The following is a 7,974-nucleotide window of genomic DNA, read 5'->3' as shown; positions in this document are numbered from 1 at the left end:
CATTGGCAGCTGTCTTTTCTCCTTACCTGTCTGGCATAGTTAAACAGCTCCAGGGCCAAGCACTCTGTACCTCAGCACCCGCTAAACAGGGGACTGACAGTTAGGATTAGCCCCAACCATCCAAAGGCAAAGCTGGAAACAAAGAGCCTGCCCACATCCCTCTCCCCTCACATGGAATTTCAACAGCACATCCATAGAAAGGCAGCAGCATCCCCCACTGAACCAGAACATGTCTACAGACTCTGTTCCCTGGACCCTCTGACTGCATGGGCATCTGCAATGCTATCAGTGCCTATAAAGGCTCTTACCAATTATTTGCTACACACTGAGATGCTTTACATAGTGTTGAACATTAATTATGAACGCTAGTGTATGAGAATTACTTAATTATCCCTCACAACACCCTTGTGGAGGAGGTAGGTAAATGAAGGTTCCTCTCCCAGAGATGTAAAAGCAGGAGCATATTGGGTAGAACAAAGTGTCCCCCTTTCCTCCCCCCCCCCCAACAGCAGCCGGAGTAGCAGGGTGGAAGGTCAAACCAGGAACCTTCCTGCCTATTTTGGTTCCGGCAGCTTCCATGCGCAACAGATTACATATGACTTCTCCCTGGTCACAAAGGCTACATGGAGGTAAATGCAGGGACAAGAGGAGGACAGAGCAAATCCCAGGAAACAGTAGGGAAACAGTAGGGTTGTCTCAGCAGCTCACGCTTTAGGATTTGCTCATTTGAAGGGATTTATTTATTTAAAGATTGTTGGGAGTTCTTTACTAAAGGACTCTGGAATTCTGTCAATGAACTTCTTTATTGTCACACCATTCCTATTTTAGAATTTACTTTTATCTGCCCTGTTTCCTCTTATACTCAGTGTAGACATGCCAAATTTCAAAATAATCTATTTCAAAATAGATTCAAAATAAGATTTTGAATAGCATAAGATTTTGAAATTTGCATAGCATAAATTGTGTACCTTATTTTGAGTTTAGGGTGCTGTGTAGATGCACCCTAAGAGAATAAAATGCCAAATTCAGCTGCCTCGGGCTCCTATAAAAGTCACAGCTCTAAGTCTCTGGTCATGCTAGCATAGAGAAGAAGGACTGAGGAAAGGAGTAGTTGCAAGAGAACATTACATGGGAGTCAGGAGAGACTGGAGATGGAGAAATAACATCCTATTCTCACTCATTCTCCAGTAGGAGAATCTAGCATCATTCAGCTTCTGTCATCACATGTTCATTTTATAAATTGAGTAAAGCAAACACAAAACATATATAGGCCAAGATCACAGTGTAACAGACAACTAAATTCTGAAGGCAAATCTAGAGCAAGTCAAGGCTGCAACTGAAATGTGATTGTCTGGCAATACAGTTCTGGTCCCAGGCTCTCTGGCAATACAGTTCGGTCCTAGCAGCTGCCTAGCATCCAGACCTGTTCCAAATCCTATTAGGGACACAGCACAGAATTTAGTGCAGGGCTACTCAACAGAGCTACTGTTTGTTTGTGGCCCACAGTGCAGTTTGAATTTAAACGGGGCTCAACACGCAACCTGCAGGTGGGATCCTTTGAACATGGCCTCCACTGGGAACATGTTCCACAACAGCAAGTCAATATAATGGTCTTCTGTTGATATTCATTTTAATAGTTAAGTTCCTGGACTGTCATTGTTCATTAAAAGTGCTGTCATATGGGTGGAAATCCGGTAAATATTGCATTTTATTAATATCAGCAGAACTGGCTTAAATGGGGCCTGTGTGTTGTGTAGTCTTGCCTTAATCTTTGTATTCATGACCATCAGTATGAAAGAAGTTATTTGCATATATCTTTGCATGTATATGAAACCACACTTAAGTTGCAGCCCTCAGCATGTGCTATGAGTATCATTGTGGCCCCCAGGACTTCCAAAGTTGAGTAGTCCTGATCTAGTGGATGGTTTTGATTGGTACTAATCCAATTACACTAAAATAAGGGAAGCCCCTAGCTCATGTTTCCTGATGACTTTCAGGCCTCCAGCCTGGAATACCCAAAGAGACAGCGAATGTTTGGTGAATACATGAGCAGGTGAAAGTTCCACACATTATTTCCAGGTTCTTAATCATTTCAAGCTTGTGACAAGCCACTCATATAATTAATAAACAGTAACAACATAATCAGGTGGCCCATAGATCTCACAGATTGCTCTCACATTTGAGATGTAAGTCTTCTGTAGAATATGAACCAGAGATGTTCTCAGTGATGATTGATACCTTCTTGAGGAGCCCAACATCACATAGAAGAATAATTGGGTTCAACTGTAAGTGACTTTCCTGTGAGATTTACAGCACTTTTTGTCTTGCCAAAAACAGCTTTGCTTGTGATGGTTCATTGCTTCCAGTCCTGGCTAAAACTTGGTGTTGGCAAGAAACACAGCCAAACCTTTTGGAACCTCAAAGAAAGATTTGGATCAAGTTCAGTCCTAAACACGAGCAAGAAGTTCACTAGTGTTATTGTAGCAACACCAATTACCCACTACAATTATTTGTACTTCAAAACAGTTGTGAAGAGATCCAGTTAGACAGAAACATACCAGGGAAATTATTTCAACACAGATTAAATCATCATGCCCCCACCGCCTGAACATTAATATTAAAAACAAAAACAAAAACAAAACTACTCTTGATATACATCAAAATCCAAACAAAGGCTAAGGGCAAATTATCTTCTTATTTACATAATTTCAAATCCCTAAAGACTACACTATTGTGAGGACAAAATATGATTTTATAAGTTACATAAATCTTGTATTTATATTATCTTTTAGTGAGAGCCATTTCTATGGCTATATAGATCAGAAGGCCAAGTACGGCATTCAGTTACTACGGAAAAATATAAGATTTCAAATATTGTAAATCAGTTTTCAATTTGTACAGCCAGAGTTAAATTTGTTTGTGTCCTTGTTAAACTTTGAATAACCTGTAAGTTTCTTAACACAGAGTTGAATGCTGTAAGTAATTCCAGGCTGCAATATAATATTTCATTATTACTGTGAGCTAATACACTTTCTTAATGAACTGCCTTCTGCAACATATTCAGTGAATCCCTAGCTTACTTACACTGTGCTTTTTTTACTTCCTACCCTACCAAGTCTGTATTTCTCACTGTAATACTCTTGTTTAAGACTCTTTATACAATCCCAACTTTTTATTGCAAAGCTTTTTATTTAATTTTATTTGTTGAGCAACTGTTGGTTTTGACAATCAAATACAAGCAGAAAGAAATTACAGATTTTCATGGTATCCAAAATTATTTTAACATATTTTGTAAGTGAAAAGCATCCTAAATGCCACACATACCCTTTGGCAAACCAATGAGGTGTTTTTTTTCTTTCGTTAATTGACTAATGATAACACTTCCTAGGACATGTCTTTTGCTAACATCCAATTATACAACTTAATAAAACACATTTCCAATCTGACTCAGCTTCAGGCTACATAATTTCATTTTTCTCACATTATTCGGGTTTAGCTTACACTAGCAAGCTAAGCAGATGTAATTCATTACCAGTGTAGCTCCACCACTAGCATAAAGAGTAGAGGTTGTTGTGCAACTGCTATATACACTCAGATTCTGTCTACATCAGGGGTCAGCAACCTACAGCATGCGTGCTACTTATGGTATGCGAGCCAATTTTCAGCAGCACATGGGAAGGAGCTCAGCCCTACCCTTCGTCCCCTGTGCAGCCACCGGAGAGTGCTCCCTCCTCCCTGCAGCAGGTTAGGCTGCGGTGGGAGGAAGCAGCGCTGAGGCTGAGGCTCCTCAGCGGTGCCTCAGCTGGAACTGGAGGTGCCACTGCTGCGGCCACATGGTCCAAAGATGGCCCAGAATCACATGGCAGTGGCAGTGGGACCTCTGGGGCTGGCCCTGGACCATCTGGCTGTGGCAGTAGGACCTCCAGGGCTGGCTCCAGATCATGTGGCCGCAGTGATGGGGCCTCCGGGGCTGGCCGTGAACCACGTGGACCCTGGCAGCAGCAGCAGGGGCCTCCCTTCAGGGTGGCCCAGGACAGTGTGCAAGAGGGCACAAAGCCAGGTAAGGTCCCCCCTCGTGTCCAGACCCCTCCCCACATCCCAATCCCCTCACTCCCCTCATTCCCCTCTCCACACCAAGATCCCTTACCCCAGCTTGCTCTGACACCCTCCCTTGTTCCTGTACCCTCCCTCCTAGCCAGATACCCCACTCTGCTTCTGCACCTTCCCCCTGGCCTGACCAGACATCCCCTACTCCTGCATCAACCATTGCAACTGCACCCTCTTTCCTGGCCACACACTGCACCCTCCCTTGTTCCTGCTTCCTCCACCTGGTCAGACACCTTACTCCCAGCCTGCTTCTGCACCCTACCTCCCACCCAGACCTTACAACCTCTCCCACTTCTGCACCCTACCTCCCACCCAGACCTTACAACCTCTCCCACTTCTGCACCCTCCCTCCCAGATCCTGCACCCCATCCCTATCCTACTTGCTGGAAACTCTGTCTCACACACTGTACCCCTCATTTTTTTTCCATATCCCAGAATCTAAAGGGGTCCACGAACTCCAGAACCCCAGAAAAGTAAATCTGGTCTACGGGAAGCCCTGAACCTCAGTCCCCCCCTCCTCACCCCATGAGGCTGGGGTACTAGAGGAGTGAGGTCTCTCAGTTAGGGCCACATCAGTGAGGGTTGGGGGTTTTTGGAGAAGCTTTTTTGCTTCTCACTTGTGTGGTCCCCAACTGATTTTTCTGTGGGTCACTGACTCCCAACCCCAAAAAAGGTTCTCCAACCCAGCCATAAATAAAGAAAACATGGAAATCTTTTGTGTTGAACATAATATTTTACTTTATTTAAAAAGAAGTTTTATAAACTAACATGAGAAAGTTAAAACACTTACTCTGTTTCATAATTTAAATTAAACTGTTCTCCCCAATTGCAACTGGTTCAGAAAAATATGGTCACTGTACCCAGCTTGCTCTTGCCTCCCCTTCCCTCTCTTCCTCCCGCCCCGGCACACAGACCAGTGAATACATTAAATTTTGGTACACCACTTCTGAAAGGTTGCCAACCTCTGCACTAAAAGGTAAGAGCTGCATCTTTCTTTATTAATGAAGCTGCTGTAAGTAGGACTATCATTGACTTTAAAAAGTATCACCATCACTTGGACCTATAAATAGAGGTGAATAAGTCAAATCTTGGCACTCCACTTCTGAAAGGTTGCTGACCCCTGGTCTTCTACATGATCGTTTCCAGCCATGAAGCTGCACCATTGGTGAATTACAGCTAAGAAGTTTGGTAGCACAGATGCAGGCTTAGGCATATCAAATAGAGACTTTAGAGTTATTATAGCTAGACTGTGGGATTTTTTCCCTTTGAGATTAAATTGAGAGCTTGGGAGACTCATCTTGGCATGTACTATAAATTTTCAGTGGCTTGCTCAGAGCTTGTAGGTATCTGTGACAATGTAAGAAGCCCACGACTGACTCATCACTATGGACATTTGGTAAATGTCCCCACATAGGCTAAATTTGGGAGATAATTGGTCAAGGATAGAATGATTAACCAATTAACAAATTGGCTCAGCTCCTCCGCTAAGGAGAGCTAAAAAGAGATAGAGAAAGAGGTAAACTGGAAGGGAGACCCAAAGAAGCACAGGATTTCAGGGAGGCAAGCTTGCTCCTTCTCTGTCTAGAGAGCATGTAAGAACCTTGAGCTATATGGGGAGCAAGTTCTATTGTATTCAGACTGTAAATAAAGCATGTGGTGAGGAACTTGCCACAAGTTCTGTGTGAGGATTGGTTTCAGTAAGGAATACAGAGTGGAACCTGCACTCTGACAGCATCTTATAAGTTTTTATCTCAGACAGGGGTTCTCAAAGAGGTGGGGAAAATACTGTGAATGGTACAACTGCTGAAATGAAATTCATTTGCTGTACTCTTTCAGACCATTAAGGATATAATAAACCTGGATAAATGTGTATGATTGAGTCTCCCTCAAAATCAGAGCCCCAGGGAGGCGAGGAACCTGTTACTCATAGCTGAAGGAGGAGTTACTCAAGTTATAGGAACTTGCCTTGAAGATTCTAAATTTGTTGTGACAGGCATGTGGGTCTGTGTGTGTAACAGCCACATTTAATTACATGACAAGACTGCCAAAATACTCTTCATTCTTGGGTTTGTTTGCAAACTGGTATCTAAAACAGTGAAAGAAGAATTTGAGTTGGGGTCATGACATAGGAAACTGTCCCCAGCAACATGGAGAGTAGGCTCTGTCTGCAATTCACTGAACCAAAAGTTTTCCATAAACAGCACGAGCCTAAGCTAGAATTCCAGCTGCAGTACCAGACCTTGGCTTCTTGAAATACTGTCACATCATACTTTCATTCCCATTCAAGTTCAGTGCTTGATTCAGCCCTGGTTCCATGGGCACAGCTCATGATTGGGGGCTCTCAGGGTCAGAAAGTTTGCTTTGCAAGAGCAGTAACAGAGACTGTTGGATTCGATTAGATGGAACCATATGGGCCTAATGATTCAAATGTGTTAACATGACTCCATCATTGTCCAGCATTAAACAGTGTTAAATGAGATTCAGAAATTGGTATCAAGAGACCTCAGCCTGCTGAAGTACCATTGCAAACACACCACTAAAATCTTTTAAACCCTTTTCAGGATACAGAAAAGAAGGAGAAACAGTTAAAGCATTTGAAATGTGAAGTGTTAAGCAAGGCTTTTAACAACATCACAGCTTCCTTTTCCCTCTAGCTAGAAAGTTGTTAAAAGGGCCCTTCCTCCCTGGTGTGACAGTCTTTTAGACGATATTAGACATGGCCATAACTGGACTGTTTTGAGGGAAAAGAGCTGGACTGGAGCTGCTATTATTAAAATCCAGTCCTGTTTCTACAAACCAAGACCAATACACACAAGAGGGAAGAGAAAAGAAGACCAAAGGTAGAAAATTCAGCTTCTGTCTCAGGTGGTGACTCACTCTTGCAACATTTGTTTTCTGAGAAAAGCAGGCACAACTCCTGGCCTTATCAGCCACTCTAAGACCTGGCAAAGTGGTACCAGCAATGGGCACTTAAGGAAACTTCTTTCAGTTGCTTCTCTGGTCATAGGCTTACAGCAGTGTTGAAAATACTACACAGAAGGCAAAAGAAAAGGGCTAGGAAAGAGAAAAAATAAGTTATCGAAGGAAAAGGACACATAGGAGGAAGGTGACAAAGTCTTACTGTGTTGCCAGCAGACCAGGTGCTGTTCATGCTAAGACCCCAAAGCATCACTGAACTCTAACAAATGTTTAGCTGGACACCAGTCTTGTTCATGTGATCCAGCCCTAGGATTCTATGATTCTATGTTAGCATTGTTACAATTATATTAGCATTGTAAGAATGTGTTTAGACTTTATGAAATGCTTGTAGACTACTGCATATATTAATCCTATATTTGTATTCCACACAATAAGGTCATACTTGTATTTGCTCTGTAATTATAGAAGTGTTTTGCTATGAAACTGGAAACCCTTAGGCTACGTCTAGACAGGCATGATTTTCCGCAAATGCTTTTAACGGAAAAGTTTTCCGTTAAAAGCATTTGCGGAAAAGAGTGTCTAGATTGGCACGGACGCTTTTCCGCAAAAGCACTTTTTGCGGAAAAGCATCCGTGCCAAGCTAGCCGCACTTTTGCGCAAAAAAGCCCCGATCGCCATTTTCACAATCGGGGCTTTTTTGCGCAAAACAAATCTGAGCTGTCTACACTGGCCCTTTTGCGCAAAAGGTTTGCGCAAAAGGACTTTTGCCCGAACAGGAGCAGCATAGTATTTCCGCAAGAAGCACTGATTTCAGACAGTATTCAGAAGTCAGTGTTCTTGCGGAAATTCAAGTGGCCAGTGTAGAGGGCTGGCAAGTTTTTCCGCGAAAGTAGGTGCTTTTACGGAAAAACTTGCCAGTCTAGACACAGCCTTACAGTCAGGAGAGAA

This window comes from Pelodiscus sinensis, chromosome 6 (assembly GCF_052426305.1).
Source record: "Pelodiscus sinensis isolate ZL-2025 chromosome 6, ASM5242630v1, whole genome shotgun sequence".
Lineage (NCBI taxonomy): Eukaryota > Metazoa > Chordata > Testudines > Trionychidae > Pelodiscus > Pelodiscus sinensis.
Note: the sequence above shows the minus strand (reverse complement) of the source record.